This window comes from Talpa europaea (genome assembly GCF_964194135.1).
Source record: "Talpa europaea genome assembly, chromosome: 2".
Lineage (NCBI taxonomy): Eukaryota > Metazoa > Chordata > Mammalia > Eulipotyphla > Talpidae > Talpa > Talpa europaea.
In genome coordinates, this window is record NC_140068.1 from 10,075,099 (window position 1) to 10,092,756 (window position 17,658).

General features: G+C 49.2%; 1 protein-coding gene across 2 annotated transcripts in view; it reads left to right on the top strand.

Annotated features, from left to right (window-relative positions):
* ZDHHC14 (zDHHC palmitoyltransferase 14) overlaps nt 1–17,658 on the top strand; it is a gene marked incomplete at both ends in the record, with an annotated part of 219,872 nt that overhangs the window by 119,803 nt on the left and 82,411 nt on the right. The window lies entirely within an intron of this gene.

Below are 17,658 nucleotides of genomic sequence, written 5' to 3' on the forward strand. Positions count from 1 at the left end.
ACCCAGGAGTCGCCCAAATCACTCGCACATGTTCTGAGACATGAAGTAAACATACTTGCAGATGCTGCCATTGGGACATGCTGGGGTTTCCTTTTTCTTGGGAAGGTGGCACCGCATACTGGTTCTTAAAGGGGCGCAGCAACAGTGTGATGGGACTGGAGTCTGCCTCCTGCCAGCTTCCAGACTGGGCTTCTTGATCACTTCTTTTGAATGTAGAGAAAGTTGGGATGTTGGGCCTGAAATGTAGCTTCACTGACACTATCAGTATCTGACACATAACAGTATTATGTCATACTATTTTAAATTCACATAAATTCAAATCCACATAAAATGTCCTGCATGCTGTTTACCAATGTGTGAGTTGGGGGATGGAAAGACAGAATGTGCGTGCAGATATTTATCTGAAGCCATTGAGTGTTTGAACTCAAGGGCCAGTAGGGGACAGGCTGTCCTGCGTCTTAATTTACATGAGGAAGTGGAGACCCCGGGAGAGTGTCTCGAGCCCACACAGTGAGTCAGGCTGTTTGGTTTGGAGTCAGGCACCAAAGCTATGTTTGAAGTCACTGCAGTCCAGCCCTGTGCCTATCCCAGAGTGTAGACTCAGAAAATTCTGGAGTGCAGCCTTGAGCAAAGGGCTCCTGTAGTTTCCAGCCTGGCTCCAGGCTGCAGAACAGGGGTGCCTGGGATGTGAGGAGAGGCACCTCGCTTTCCTTGGGGGTGGGGGGAGTTGGAACTCAGGAGCCACAGGGCAACGAAGCCGCTGACCTTGAGCTTTCTAGTTGCGTCTTCACTTCGCCTTTTCCCCTGTAGGAGCTCAGGCTTCTGATCTTCAGTGAGCAGTGTCTGCTCTAGAAACTCTTAGGCCACATAAGGAAGGGGAAACATTCAAGAAAGCTGCTTGAACCCAGTTAACCGGAAAATGGTTAGCATATGTAAGCACGTGGCATTTTTGTTTAAATATTTATTTATTTATGCATACAAGAACTGTGTATGTATTATGCATACAACTCTGGGTGTAAGCCAGAGTTGTGGGGTGATGAGAGGACTCACCAGAGACAGAGTGGGGAGCAGAACAGGTGGATCTACTGAAATACACTGCTGAAGGAACAGCCGGGAGATAGGAGAGGTCTGCTGCACCATGTGGGTAGCTCCCTGACCAGCTGGGGATTGAACTCATGCTGCAGTAGCTGGCAAAGCTTGATAGTGCTGTCTTTAACCCCTGCGCCACCAGGGAGGCCCCAAGTGGCATTTAAAAAAGCCACAAAGGTGGGCAGCAGACACCCAACTTTGGCATGGGTGATCTTGGATTTGCCCTTTCCACAAGGTCACTTAGATGACCTTGACAAGTTGTTTGTGACTGTGCTCTTAGCTATTACAATCCCTACTTATAGGATTGCTGTGAAAGTGAAATGCCATCTTGGTTTCTATCAGACAATATGTTAGTTCTGACCTTTATAAAAACAAATATTCTATCAAAAGCTAAATTTAAATAAAAATGACGTTCCCAACTAAAAATGAGAAATTGTACCTTCCAATAATTAGATTTGATACTTCATCTCAAATTAAATTCAAATGTTAATGGGAAACTGCTAAATCTGCATTCGCAAACAAAAATGGATTGGACCGTGTCACTTGTTTTCACACCAGTCTTTGATCAAGTGTGGAGGGTGTGATCTTGTGTTTCTCCCCTACTTTCTGTTTCTCTGATCTTAGAGCAATCACTTAACATTGAAAATATGTGTTTAGAAAAGGAAACACAGAAGATTGATTTTTAATGGTACTGGTTTTAAGGAAATGATTTCTGGTCTCAAAACGCTACCCACACCATTTTTGCAATTTTTATGGTTTAAAAGTTATTTAAAATTAATTCTTTATACTTTAAAGAAGTCTACTCACTGGGAAAAGCTACTTTTTTCTCTTCTTCCTTTCCATATCCTCTCTCTCTCTCTCTCATCGCTCTGAAGCCTCTGGCATTTGGCAATGTGAAACAGGTATTTAAAACAGGTATTTTTCATTTCCCTTTTTCTGATTCCCAGTGAGGATGTTGCGATGGCTTTTCATTTCTTCTACGTTCAGGTCCTCTGCACCTGCTTGGCTCATTTTATGGTCGTGTCATGTGCAATGTGCCACCCGAAGCGCCCTCCACTGCTGTCTCTACCATGGCATGTGCATGGCCCGTCCTCACCTGGGCTTCGGCCTTCCCCGCGCAGGCACATCTTCTCTTTCCTTGTCTGCCTGGGGCTGGGAGGAGGGAGCAGATGTGTCCAAGTCAGCTGCCATAAAAACCCCCACAAAGGCTTTGACTTTCTTTTTATACTTCATTCACAACAACACTGACCCACTGGGGCATAACTGTTGGCACAGCCTGATTCCAGGAAGAATCTGCTTTTAAGCTCATTAAAAATCAAAGGCTCACTGGTAAATGTTTCTCTCTTACTATTGTGTATAAAGACTGGAAATACTTTCTTGGGAATTAAAAAGAGGGACATTAGGTGCTCGCTGGCACCTAGCAGAGGGTTAAAGAAATGCAGCGGGTGCCTAAAGAGATTTATGAGGATCTTCAGGAAATGCCAGAAGGGTTTATTTGCGCTCACTTTATAAACCTCACTTCTGCTTATCTGCAGGTTTTTAATAGATGGCACTTTTCCAACTCCCTTGTTTCATTTTAAGGTAGCTGCTGTGGTATGTGCTTGTGCATAAACATGTTTGCTATTTCCACATTTGTTCCTTATAGGTCTTTTATTTTACATATTAGGAAGTCAGATCTTCTTGGTCTTTGTTTCTGTAAGATTTTCATGTGGTCTTCAACATGGTCTTTTGGACCATGAAAGGGGGCTCGGGCCCCAGCACATTAGTCAGAATCCAAACTATCATTTCTAAGTTTTCCCTTCACTCAAAAGGATCCTTGTCCAGCAGGTCTGCCCTGAGTATCATTGATGGGCTCTTGGAAACTGCTATGTTAAGCAAAATGCTGTAGACCGAAGCCAAGCCCTTGAAAAGCACTATTTTCTGTGATGTTGTTTCATGATAAAATTGGTGAAGAAAAAAGAATTCTGGCAATTCCAAGTGGAATGTTGTTACTTGAGGACCTGCTGTCTCCAGCTGGCCGGTCAGGGGCAAAGGACAGTCAGGATTTACTCCCTTCCCTGCGATTCTGTCCTATTCACTAGAAGATTCTCCCCTTTGCTTTGGCATATGGAATGTCCAAGTGTCGTTTGTGTCCGATACAACCATGTGTGTCAGTGAGCTCCTGCTGTGGAACAAAACCCCCTTCATAGCTTGAAACAGCAAAGACGTGTCATCTCATAGTTTCGGGGTCAGAAATTCTAAGCAGTGCGGCCGCGGCTGCTGTGTCACAGCTGCTGTTGCTGTAGGTGCTGAGGCTCCAGCATCTGTCTGGAGGCTGCTATAGGACCTGCTTCCACACCCCCTCGCTCTCTCAGGAGCCTCCCCACAGCCCATGGGACCGTCACCGCGTGACTTCAGGCATCCCCCAGAGAGAGCCAACAAGAGGCCAAGAGACAGTGAGTAAAAGGGAAAGTGCATCACTTTTTGTACCTAATCTTGAAAGTGCTCGCCTTTCACTTCTGCCCAGAGCAGCAAGTCCCCAGGGCCCTCGCTCGAGGTGAGTGTGATACCAGGGGCAGGGAACCACTCGGGTGCCCGTACTGTGCACAGACTTCTCCCCAGGTGTTCAACTAAGATCATTCTGGAATCAGATGAAAATGAAATATTGCCCCACTAGTCCTTCTGCTGTCTAGTGACTGCTGAGGGTGTCGTTTCCTGCCAACTGAACCCACAGACCCAGTTACAGGTGTCAAGTCCCCCCTCGTTCCCCACTTCTCTCTTTCTCAGACTCTTCAGGAGTTGGCTGGAGAGTGGCTCACCCACTCATCTGCTTCAATTCCTGTCTGAGCACTGAGGCCATACTTCTTCCCAACCCCAGCGGCCTCTGACGTACACTCTCAACCCTCTGAGGCCATGGCTTCCACCCCAGCAATGCCAACTGGACTAAACCAATAGGAGGAACAACAGTGGGAAGTGAAAAAGCACCAGAAATCCAGGGAAGTGCAGACCTGGCTCTCAGAGGAGGGGGAGAGGCCTTTAGGAGGTGATACCTGCCCAGAGACTTTGCCAAAGGTCTTCTGAGCATTATTAACTCATCAATTCTCAACCTGACACTGCCACAGTCTCTCGTGGCCTAATTTCCATTATTCCGGTCAAATACATGAGGAAACTAAGACTCAGCAAGAATTAGTAATTTTTCAAGCCTCCAGAGCTTAAGTGCCAGACTGAAGATGTGAAGTTGGTCAGTCCAGCAGCTCAGGCCCCCCTCCCACAGTGCCCTGAAGCTGTTATGGGGGCCTCCTGGACTCCCCACTCAGGTTCTGATGTGGACATGGGTCAAGTTCTTGCCTCAACTGTTGGTCTATTCTGTCTTGTCAAGACGAGGTTTCTCAGTCTCTAGCAAGGCTGGGTCAGAGTGGTCCCCTTCTCAGTCTCTTCCAGACCCTTCTCCACACACTGCCACACCAGCTAATGTGCACCTCTGTACATGCTTGCTTCTGTGTTTCCAGTTCTAAGGATCCTTTGAAAAATAAGAGGCTTTAAAAATAATGAAATCATGTGTTTACATGGCGTGAAAGTCAAGCCAGTCAGAAGCGGTGAGCCCAGCCTCTTCCCCCGAGTGGACAGGAGGAAGGGGCGCTGAGGTGGCCAGTGCCAGTTTGCCGGCTCCTTGTGTCTAGGGCATCCAGCTATTGGCGATTCAACCAATGTTTGTGGCAATGGGAGAAGAGGTCAAGCCTGACCTTAGCCATATACTGACGTGGAGGCTCTGGGCTTCTCAGTCTATGGGGAGAAGACCCATGGAGTCCCTGAGGGGTTAGGAAAGTGTGAGCTACTACTTTGAGGACAGGAGGTGGCACCCAGGCAACAGGCTGCTACAGATGCCGCCAAGGGCCTTGCTGTTCCCCAGCCATGTTGCTGCCTCATCTCTCCCCCAGACCCATGGAGCCGCTACGTGATTCGGCCCACAGAGCTTGGGGCCTCTGGGCCCCTGCTCCAGCAATTCTTAAAAATCTTGGCTACTAGATCTGCCCTCCAGTCTGGGGAGTAGAACCAGCCTTCCTGTCCACTCAAAGGTGTGACCTCACAGTCACTGAAGCAGAGGTGGAGGAAGGAGCCTTGTCCTGGCTGATGCAAATATGGGGCAGGTAATGAAGCCTCTCCTCTCCCATCGGCCAGCCTCCCAAACACTGAAACAATTGTCTTGGGAAGAAGGCCCGCCCTGAGGAGCACAACCAGTGCTCTCTTTCATTTGGCAGAAGCTCGTTTTGAAATAACAGGGGGGTTTACCATTTGGTGTCCACACCTGGTGAATGCAGGGAATGAAGTGCTGTTCTATGAAGAGACTGCGGAGCCAGTCATTTGTGGGGTGGACTTGGGAAGCGGAGCCCAAGAGAAAGATTCTTGATGGTGGGATCCTGCATGGTCTCCCCTGAAGCTCCTGGGGTGTCCTGGGTGGGTTAAGACCTTGTGTGTCCCCAGAGATGCAGAACTGAAAGGTGACCCACCCCTTCCCTCGTCCCCTGTGTGTCATGTAGTGCCTGTGGCCGGCGACCCTACGGCAACGCAGCATTCCCCGTGGCGTGCGCCGTGCCCCTGCACCCCGCTCGCAGCAACCAGCACCCTGTGCCCCCCGACTTTGGGCAGTTCAGGCCGCATTCCCTTTCCTGCCCATCTGCCCGTGATCCAGTGTGGAAAGGCCACCTCACCCACGATTTCTGAGCCCACCTTCTCCCCAAACTGGCCAAGGCACCTTGGAGCTAACTCATGTTTAGGTTTTCCAGCATCTGTAGTGACACTGAGTGAGGGCAATGGAGGCACCCCTCTTCCTACTGTTTTCTGCCAAACGACATGGAGAGGGAGATCAGAGGCGCCGACCTCACGTGGGGCAACAGAAACAAGCTGTGATGGGCATGTGGGCTTTGAAGGCCCCACATCTGGAGAGGACTCTGGTTCTGAGATTTGCTCACTGTGTGGACTCAGTCAAATGAGGACTTGGTTTCTTCACCTGTACAGTGGCCTGAAAAATGCCAACGTCACAGACTTCCGTCGTGAGAATATGAAATATTACACGTGGAACTGCTTGAAATGGAGATGTTTGATCCAAAATTGTAGTTTCGTCCTCTCCCTGCCCTCTCCCTGTTTAACTGCCTGTTACTTTAAAAGCCGCATGACCACAGCTGTGTGTCCAGCAAGGGCGGACCTTCCCTCCATGTCTGTCTGTTCTGCCCTTGCTTCAAATGGACTGGATAATTACATGCCAGGATCTGCTCCCCGACGGGGAGGAGAAATGCCTGCTCCACTTCTAAGAGCAAAGGCTCTTGACAAAGGAAACGCTTAGGACTGCAGGCAGCGTTGGAGAAATCTCTTAATAAGTGCTGCGCGCTGCCCCTTTAGAGAAGGGGAAAATAAAGCAGCAGTCCCAGCAGCAACCTGGTATCCAAAAGCCCTTCGGGAATTAATCTTCGTCACATCCTGCTAAACGCACCAAACGCTGCCTGTACCAGACTCTCCGGCCTGGGGTCAGGGGCTTGTTCATCTGCTCACTCCATTATGTTTTTATTTCTCTTTTTTTTTTGCAAAACAGCTTTTTTTTTTTTTTTTTTACTTAAATACCAGTGTAGGCTTTTTCTTGACTGTTGAAAAATACCGTATTTCCCATTGTCGAAGCGTCACCTGAGTAATGCTGTCTCCGCTATTGAAAACAGCACGGTTGTGTGACTTCGAGAGTGAAATAGCTAGTGGCCCGAATGCATGCACGTCTGTCTAGACACCGGCTCCGTCTGACCTACACGGGGCCCGTATCTGCTCCTAAGAGGGCTCTGAGAGTGGGGATGTGAAAAACCACGTCTTCAGTTCTCTTTAGTCTCCAGGAAACAGAAAGGAAAATATACTTGACAATACTTCCTTTGCAAAAGGAAGAAGCTGGTGGTCTTGCTCCCCCTGAATAGGAGGAAACAGAGTGTAATATTGGGGGGAAGAGGGCTGGCTAGCTGGGCGGCCGTCCACAGAGGTGGGGCCCACAGTGAACTGTCTGCTCATCTCCAGCTGGCTTCTTCCGTTTCCTCAATGGCCTGACAATCCTGGCTAGCTGTCGCTTGGCGGTTCGCCTGTCAAGCCCCCTGCCTGCCTGACTGACGTAGTGCGGGAGCCCAGCCTGGCAGGCCTGGGACGGTCCCGCTTTACAATCATCGTGCACGTGGGAGGCCTGGAAACGGAGGCCCAGTGAGGGTTTTATGGTTCTGTCCTGGCTGACACCCTTGTCTGTGCTGGCCTAGCCCCTGCTCAGCCGTAACATCCCGCCCACATGGCCCTTCTTGGACCCCACCCAGGCCCGTGAGTGGTCTTGTTCAAGTTTCCTCACTATACTCCCCGCCTGTCTGTCCCCAGTGTGTGATTGTTTGTAGGTGACAGGCTGGGTCTGTCTCTCCTAGACTGTGGGCCTCTGAAAAGCACGGATCTCGTGATCTGCTTGCCTCCTAGCATGGGGCCCACGCCGCGGCATGCACTAGGTGCTCAAGTGTATGGCGTGGCTGAATGAAGGGGTGAATGGGCTGAGTCTTGTCTCAGAGCCCAGAATCCACAGTACCTGCTCTCGCTGTAAACACTTCCAAAACTCTTCTTCCTAACACTTAAAACCACTTTTCCTCAGAGAAACTTCTGGGCACAGCAGGTAGGAAAGGATTTTGGGAGCGGCAGCCCTGAGCAGGAGGGCAAATGGGGCAGGGTCTGCTCTGTCCTGGCAGAGGCCTCAGTTGTCTGTAAAGTTGTGTCCTCTGCTTCAGCAGGCCTGGGGGAGCAGGCCAAGCTGGGTAAGGGCCTCTGGGGGTGGAAGCACTGAGGTCAGCTGGCAGGGAAGGAGGTGGACAGCAGGGTGTACCTCCCAGGGGCGTCCCAGTGGAGAGTCTGAGGCCCCCTGCCTGGGGCAGGAGAGGGTGTCCTGGCCACCCTGGTGATCAGGCAGTCCAAGTCAGGACGGGCATTTCCCTCTCCCAGAGGTCTTCCCGAACGTGTAACGGCTGAATTAACTTGTACATAGTTGACATGTCTCTGCGTGGGCTACTCCTCTCGGAACCGAGATGGCCGGCAGCAAGGCCAGCTCCACGAACATGGCTGGTGTGAGGGAGTTTCATGCTGGTGGTGTTTCATCCCTACTCTAGTCTCCTCCCCATCCTGCTGTCCACTGAGAAATACTCAGGCTATAGTAGCATCCAGATGTTCCTTCAGAAGTAGGGATCATGGTCCTGTCCATAAACAAGGGGCAGGCCCAAGGCGTGTCCCCCAGAGGCAGGGCACAGGGGAGGTTAAAGGTCAAACAGGAGTGGCCTGAGCTTAGGTCACTCATTGTAAAAATTTGGGCAACAATCTCCAGACAGAGGCTCAGAGCTGGTCTCCTGTTTGTTTCCTAATCACCGATGAGGAGAAATCACCGACTTGGAGAGTGAGGCCTCCCTCAGCCACTCACCCACAAGTCCCACCTTGGTAATTAGAAACCACAGATTCTGTTTGACCAAAGTAGGCTCCTGCCAGGTATTAATTTTAGGGCATATCGTTCAGTCTCAGTTATGTGCATGTGACATGACAAAGGATCAGCCCAGGGCAATTTGTTGGCTGTGGGTTTTGGACACCTATCTAGTCCATTCCAAAAACATTTATAGAAGACCTACTCTGTGCTGGACCTGATTCTAGGCACTGGGGATCCTCTGTGAGCGAGCAGACAAAATTTCTCCTGGCTTTGAGTTTCTTCCAGAGGGAGAGTAAGACAGGAAAGAAGTTAGTCCTTTCAAAGTGCTGAGCAGGGGTGACTGATGAGAGAACAGAGGAGGCCAAAGGGGACCCAAGTGCAGGGTGAGGAGGGACAGCAGCTGTGAATTCTATAGCGTGGCCAAAGGTGATGCTACTGAGCCATCCTTGAGCAGAGACCTGGAGGAGGCACAGGGCTTTGGAGCCTCTCAGGGAAGGGCATTGCTGCCAGGGCATGAAGCAGCTACCTCCCCTGGAGAGGCCTGTGGGCAGATTTCTGGGACACACAGGTGCTGCAAGGAGGGCACAGGGTGGGCTAGGGGGTGGAGTAGAAGGCCCAAAGAGAGCAGGAACCACGTGGCTGTGGCCCAAAGAGAACGTGGGGTTCATCTCTTAGTGGAGTGCTGAGGTGTTCTGACAAGCCTACTCTGGCTGGTGGAGGCGACTGCAGGCCGGGAGCAGTCACAGCCTTGGACAGAGACATGATCTCAAACCCGACACCTCCGGGTCAGAAAGCAATTCTGAAAAACGTGAAGCTGTTTTAGGATGACCTTGACCTATTTATTTCACTCACATTTTTAAAAGTGTAAGTCCAACAGTGATAGATGATGCTAAAATAGTGTATAAATAAGTCAAATCGCTCTTTCAGTCAATAGAACGTAAAGCTTCCCAGTGATAGAGATTATTATCTTATTTGGCGCGTTTCCTCCTAATGATCCATCCCAACATGTTGCTACCTGAGGAAACACAGCTGTGAACCGAGCTCGCGCCCTGCTGGGCTATTCTGGAGACTCACCCTTTCCAACGTAAAGCAACCAAACCTGGGAATTGCTTTTAGGACCAGCAAATCCCAGATCTCCCCTCTGACCCAGCCTCCCCCCACACTCCCAGCACGCCCTGCAATGTCTTCTGGGTCTGGAGGCAGCACCAGCCCTGCATGTGGCCCCCAACCGAGGGAGGACTCTGGCAGAGCACCTGGGATGGGCAGAGAAATGCTGGCTTCCTCCCTGTGATTCCCACACTCACCAGAAGCCTTGGCTTCAGGAATTTTAAATGAAACTCCAAATCACATGGCAAAACCTTTGAAACACCACAATCTTCCCTAACAAGCCCTCACCTATTCCCAGTAGGAGAGGAGTGAACTGGACTGTCCATGCACCGCGATCCAAAGCCATCCTTGTAAACTGCAGATTCCCAGGTTCCATCTCCATAACGCGGCCTTTCTGGGTGGTCTGAGGCAAAGACAGCGGAGCTGGCTGTGTCCTGCACACTGGGGAGGTGCCCTGGCCACCCAGCTAGCGGGCAGAGGCCTTTTCTCCCATCCTGGCCCTCTGTTCATGGGACCTTGTGGGGGCCGAGCTCCCCTACCCCTACCCCGTAGGAGTGCGCAGGCTCCAGGGGACGGCTGTGTCTGGAGCAAGCCTGCTGTTAGGGCATCTGACGCAGAGGCCTGGGGGGAGAAACCTGCCCGCTCCTTGCTGGGTGCACATTCCCAGCCTCCATTCCCAAGGAAGTCTAAGAACCGCAGCTCCCAGAAGAAAGTAGACAGATCCCGGACGCCAAGTGAGCTTGCAGCATCTCTGACCCCAGAGTCATCTCAGCCTCTGCACGTTACACAGAGTCGTGCGCTCTCGCCATCCTGTCTCTCTGCAGCAGAGCTTCTCCCACTTTCTCTTGTTATTTTCCCACCTCTGGTCCATGGGTCCATTAATTTAAATTCCCTCCTGTGTAATGTGGGTAGAGGCTTCACTGTGTGCAGTGAGTAAGAAGGGGGCACTGGGTGCAGCCATGAGGTATCTTTCCAAGGGAGTGATGCTCTGGGAAGTTTTATAAAATCATCTATTCTTTTTCCCCATTCTAGCGTCGTGAGTGGAGGTTATTTCTAAATCCGCTTTTCTCTCAATTTGTCTCCAAGCAATGTGCTTGTCTTTGCTCTGGAGAGGTACATTTATTTCTAAGTATGTGATTAAGGAACAAATCATAAGATGAATGGTGTTTGTGTCCCTGCCTATAAATGAAAAATACATTTATTTTACAGTGACTCATATGAAAAGGGAAAAGATCCTTTTTTATTACAACCTTTACAACCTCCATTCCTCACTGTGCTGCTCTGTTATTATTTCAGGCATATGAGTCATTGACTCAGATTATTTCATTTTATGATCATTTGCCTTAACTATTTATTATTGAAATGCATGGCAATCAAAATCTGGAATTTAAGATAACAAGTTAACTTTGTGATTTCTGAAAGCTCATGGAGTGCAGTGTGGGCAACGCAAGGCCACGTCCCTCCCTGGATGCTCTTTGATTGTGTGTCTCATTTCTCTGTGTAAAGAATAATGCTCATGTTTATGCTTTCATTTGTACTGGACAGAACAAAAATATCAAACATAGATCATGCGGTCAGAGGTCATGAACTGCGATTAACAGGTATTTTTTTTGCATGTGCTTTCATTAGCAAGCAAAAAAAATAAAAAGACTCAAATTGTTTTGGAAAGATTCTCTACTTCTTGCTCTAGAAGCCGCTTGGTTTTAATGCCTCTGTTACATGTTATAATATTGTTTTTTGTTTTCAAGTAAAGTTAATCTTCCCCCAAAGAATGTCCTGTGGAAAAACAGAGACCTAGCAACCCGGTAATAAAATCCAGGTTTCCTATCTGAAATATTTCGGAAATTAATTTAGTCCCAGGATTTTTATCCAAGGAATTAGTTTTATGTCAAATTCTAACCTGTGAGCCCATCTCTAAATATGAATGCATTATTAAGGACAAGTATTGATTCTGGGTGCACCTGTGTGTGTGATGGAAAAATAATTTTGTCATAATTAATGACAAAACACTGATTTCATGGTTTCACATAACATCTCACCCAGAAAATAGGTCCAGCCTTCATGTAGAAACATCAAAACACAAATAATTACTTTTCCTAAAATGTTGAGAAGGTTGCTGTTAGAACAGAAGAAAACCCTCCTAATCATTTGGCAACGCTACCTTTTCTAATTATTATCCGGAAGGACCTTAATCTACTTTTAATGTACAGTGAATGAGTTGACGGTTCTTGACTGTGAATATTTAATCATCGTCTCCAAAGTCACACAGCGCAACTGATGTGTGCCATGGGAGCCGGAGCTTTATTAGGCCTTTCTTCTTGTTAACACTGGTCTGGTCTGGTGGCTAAACGAGCTCATTTCCTTTGTGTTACGAAAATGCATGCCTGGGGAAGCTTCCTTTCCTGCTGTCACTTCCCCATGGCCTGATGAAAACTAAGAGGCTCCTGCCTATTTTCCACCCACGCTGGCTTGTGCTTTGGTCATGATTCTGCAGACAGAAAGAGGACTCCACCTGGTTTTCATCTTTACCAACTGTGTCACCATCTCCTATCAGATCGGTGCCTCTGGGAAGGAGTCTTCCTCATCACAGAGGGTGCTCCAAATGGGAGACCCCATCCACACTTGCTCAGAAAAGTGAGAGCCATTTCCAAGTAGTGTGAGCCCAGCTAAAAATCATCGTTGCTGTTCTCTGATCTTCAGCTACTGAGCTGTGGGTTGGCAAGACCTCCCGTTAGCCTGGGATTCTTCCAGAGGGGGAGCAGTTGCAGTCTTGGGCAGCATCTGTTTCTTGCCTTTCTTTGCTTGGACGGCAGCTGTGCTCTGCTTTTTCCAAGCAGTAGCTCCAAAGTGACTGCATGGAGCCCACCATGCTTAGAAGGGTGGCTTTCACTGTTTTTATAAAGAGCGTTACCCAAGATTTTAAAGAGCAACTCAACATGGTCCCTTGACACAAGGCGCTGGTGGGCAGGGGCTGTTCGGGGCACCCCGTGTTATGACAGCTGTGTCATCACGGGGCATGTCCTGTCCTGGGACATTGGCTGTGGAGGGTCAGGTGCTGTCCATTCCTGCAGAGGGTGCTGCACACGCAATCCAGAGCACCCAGAAGAATCACACCTGTCTGCCTTGCCTCCTGGAGGGCAGAGATCCGGCCCTGTCTGAGGCAAGGTACAGCCCTAGCAAGCCTAGGAGAGAAGGGAGTTCTAGACCCAGGTCCATGGTTGAGGTGAAGGGGATGGCTGACTTGAGTATCAGGAGGGGTAGCCCTGGCTCAGGATCCCTTTATGCAAATTAGGTTTCAGTAAGTGCCGTTGTGATTGGTGGGAAGTTTATCAGGTGTTTGTTGATTGGTGGATTTTAATTCTGAGCATGGCTTGCCTGTGGGGGGCCTGGGTGAGCCTGGGCCCCCAACCCTAGCAGTCTCCCGACTTGGTTTGAATTTTCCTTAGATTCGCTGGCTCCGTTTTGCTTTTGCTTTTTTATATTACTGGACAGGCAATTCGGAGAAAAAAGCCACCATTTCTTCTTGGAGGTGAGCCAAGAAAAACTTGGCACTGATTCCTTATAGGATCTTGAAAGTTGAGGAGAACAGAGGAGCCATGGGACTGTCGGGGAGGGGGCTCTAAGCACAGATGAGCGAGATAAAGCTGGCCAGGGCAGGGGGGAGGGGCCTGGGCAGGCAGTGCCAGAGGCTGTTTCACTGCCCCACCCCCTGTCAAATAGAGATTCCTTGAGACTCCTCAGGGGATCGGGTGGGGGGCAAAGAAAGGGGAGCAGGGGTTCATAGGTTCCCACGGTGGCATCTGAAGAGCTGGAGGGAGCCCCAGTTTTAAACACCTGCTAGACAGAGCACAGAGCTAGGAGGACCTCTTTCCTCTCTAGCTGCTGCACTTGGCCAGCGGGGAGGTAGAGGAGGCTTTAACTCAAAATCAGGTTAGGAGTTTGCACTATTAACTGGGCTTGTTACACTCTTAATTAATTAAATGAGACTATTTGCCACTTCAAGTAAGTCAGATTTTCTCATCACCAGAAAAGAAATGGCTTTTCACACCAGGGAAGGAGCAGGTCCGGTTTAAAAGGGAAGCAGAAATGTTGCATTTCACATGTGATTCTTCTGTGTCCCAGCACCGTCAGAGGAACCCCAGCAGGGAGCAGCCAGTCGCTTGCCAACTGGGCTTTCCCACTGCCCCCTCTCCTGGCCCGGCCGGATAAGTTAATCGGCTCTCAAGTACAAATACTGTCAACCACAAGGTATTTGCGGTGAGAAGGCACCAGGGCACAGGACATATGAAGACCTTGGTCTCTAATTTTGAATGCCAGGTGTTAGCAAGGGCAGAGGTGGCCTCTGTGGGAGGCAGGGAGACCTGCAGAAGAGGAGCCCAGGCGATGACAGCCCCACATGCAGGGCAGCAGGACAGTGGGGACCCGGCAGCATATGGCTTCTTCAATGCCTGTTGCTCTAAGGAGGTAACCTTTGCAACTTTCACACGCAAACTTTGAGGCCAACCAAGTTACACTACTTAACCAAAAGGGAAGAAAAGCAAACACACCAAAGCGCCCTCACGAAAGGGTTCAAATGCACCGAAGTAGCCACCCTGGGAGAAGCCACAGCTCTGAGCACCTGGGGCAGGTGTCATCTGGTCATCTTGTCCAGCTGTGCCCTGGCTGCTGCTTTACAGCCGTGCCATCTGCTTCCCCCTCAAACTCAGTGACAGTGAGAAAGAGGGAAAGCTTTGGCTGTTTTTATTTTCTGCTGTTATTCAAGTAGGCATTCTTCTGTTGAATTCTGAATATAAATTCTAGAAAATTCTTTTCTACATAATTGATCATTGCCCTAACCATTTTGTAAAATTGGAACTACAACAAAAGTCTATCTAAAGTAGTTTCTTTTAGACTTAAAAAAAAACCCTTAACATATGTACATATGTATGTGAGTATGTATATTTGTACCAAGGCCAATTTCATGCCTTCACCATGGCCGTTTATTTCTGATTGTGGTACACTAGCATATTTTCAAGTTTAATACTATATAAAGTTTTTGTGTGACAAGAACAATGATAATGTCACTCTGTCATGTTATGACACTGATGCTTTTTAATGATTCTTGAGTGTTTGAGTTCCTTGATGTTAAGTCCAGGTTGATGTCATAGTCAGATTAATCAATGGATTTGACAGCCACTGATCTTTATTACCAGCTCCTCCTAGGAGCTCCCTGTCATGGTGCAAATGTGCCCCACTTAACTTCATGAGCTGCCCTGAAAAGGTGCCTGCTCCTTAGCCCGCTGCACTGCTCCTGCTCACACCTGGATGCAGCCCACGGCATGGGGTCCGAGTTGGATGCGATTTTACGTTGATCTCTAAAGGGAAGATGGTCATTTCCTGCCAAGACTTGTATTCCCTGCATGTCTCAAGCTGACATGCCAGCTCTGTGCTCAGCCCAGCACCCGGGCCCACATGCACAGGACGAACCTTGACCACCCCATCTTTTAAAATCATCTCCCTATTTGTAAGGCCGGCGGATCTCTGCTGCTAGAAAATATTCCCATTACAGCTCCAGGCGTCTACACTGAGTGCTATTTGCCAGGTGATGTTGTATCCCCCGTTTCTTAAAATTTATTCAACTTGCTCGAAGCTTTTCAGCTCCTGAAATTATTTTTAAAAATTCACAAAAGCTGAAAGACCCCTAGACAGTATTAATTCCATCATTTTGGTGCCTGATTTCACAGATGGTTTTCCTTAGGGTTAACACGCAGCCGTTCCTGTTTCCCATAGCAAGTTCTTTAGATCTTCTTGTTCTCCCTGCCACATTCTCTCTCACTCTTAATTAATTTTTAATTGGGGTGATATTTGGACACCCCCATCAGGTAGCGTACCCAACACCAAATCACCATAGTCTATTGTGCTTCCTTTCTTCTGCATTCTAACCCCTGCCCCATGCTCCCCCCCTCGGAGGCTTCAGTTCTGTAGTCAGCTTTCAAGGCTTGGTTTCTCTGCTTGTCTTTACCTGGCTCTTGGTGACTCCACATTCTACTTATTTCACTTAGCACCATCCCTTCCAGCTCCATCCATGTTGCCACAAATAACATGAGTTTATCTTTTTTGATCGTTGAGTAGTATTCCAATGTGTGTGTGTGTGTGTGTGTGTGTGTGTGTGTGTGTGTGCGCGCGCGCGCGCATTTCTCAGACATCTATTTGGGGGCACTTAGGTTGTTTCCATAATTTAGTTATAATAAACAGCACTGCAGTAAACATGGGGTTGCAAGTTTCCTTTCAAATTAGGGTTTTGAATTTTTCAGGGAGATGCCTAGAAGTGAAATGACTGGGTATAGGGCAGATCCATTTTTAATGTCTTGAGACCCCTCCAGAGCGCTCTCCCTAGGGCTGGGCCAGTCTGCATTCCCTCGAGCAGTGCAGGGGATTTCCCTTCCCTCCACCTCCGCCCCAGCGCTTGTCTCTGGCCTGCACGTCCTCTCTCCTGAGACTCTCTCAGATGGTCAAAAAGGTTCTAAGTTTCTGGGAGCTCGGGTGTGGTCACATTGGTGCAGATATTACAATGGATCCCGCGAAGAGAAGTCACAGCTGGCATCCAGCTGGAGTGCGACCTTATATCATACTGGGTGGTTGTTTTCTTCCTTTTCTGCTGGAAATTGATGTGGGAGAGATGAAAGAGAGGTTGGCAGTGGTCTCTATTTTGTCTCCTGGAAACCACAGCCTACCTGGCTGGCAGAAAGTCCCACTCAGTCAAGTATGGGTCTCCCCCCCACTTTCTTAATGTTGGAAGGTACCTGGTTGGGGGGCATGGTTCAGGAAAGGCCTCTCCTTGCAACTTGTCCACATCCCTTGACCTTGAAGACCCAGTGCTCTGACATCCTTAGTGTCATTGGCAGCAAAGGGGACTGTGGTCCCCAAGGCCTGGACTCTTGTCAACATGTCCTTGCCATCCCATCAGAGACCTCACCATTTCCCAGCAAACACTGCACAGGAGTGGGGTTCTGGTTCCCCATCTCTCCAGACTTGTCCCCCATTGACCTGCTAGTCACTTCAGTCCATTCTTCTCCAACATTCCTCCTCCCTTTGTTTTCCCTGAGCCATTGGCAGTGCCTCACCTGAGGAGTCGGGCTCTCTGGAGACACATCCACTCTGCATGTGTTAATCCATGATTCTGTGTCACATTTCTGGATACCGATGCCCTGGGGATAGACTGGCATGGCGTGCCAACCCCAGCTCCCCCAGCTCCCCCAGCTCCTAACCTCCAGTTCGTCCTCCCTCAGCCTCTGGCCCCTTTGTGGAGTCCCGTGCAGTGACAGTGGGCCAGGGTGCAGGGATCCCATTGGCATAGGCTTTAGTCTTTCCTGGGAGCCACTCCATGACTATCACAGTCCCTGCTGCACATCACCCATAGGACTGAAGGATGGGGAGAAGTTTTCCTAGAACTGGGCCAGGCCACGTCCATCAACTGGTGGAGCAGGTGCCTTCTGGAAAGGCCTCGGCTATTCCAGCTGCCACATCCCTTTGATGATCTTCAGAAACTGGCCAGCAATTTCATTTCCATACTTCAAGAGCCCCTTCTAGACAGAATAGCTTTGAAATATTGAGAAATGTGTTCTTGCCTCTTAAGGGTGAATGTGTGGTCCTCAGTGCTTTAAACCTGAATGGTCTGGCCCAGGGAGGAAAGGTCAGCCTGAGTCTTACCATGTACGATTCCAGGGGCCCCTGGGAGCATCGCGGAGACCCGTGAGCTGTGTTCTCAGCACAAAGGACACAAGCTCGGATTCTCTTAGGTCGATTGGATGAGCAGGATGCTTTTCATCCTTTCCTGCTGGGGGCAGGGGCCTGGCTATCGAGGCGGGCAGGGAGGGTTAAATGGTCCGCAGGAGAGAATCGCAGACCTCCCCAAATGTAAATGCTTCACATAGATAAATTTTTAATGGAAATCAATTTCGCTCCTCCCAGTCAGCTTTGGGCTTCTTGGAAAATATAACCTGCTCACTGTTGATTACTGACGCTGTGTTTCCTTTCTC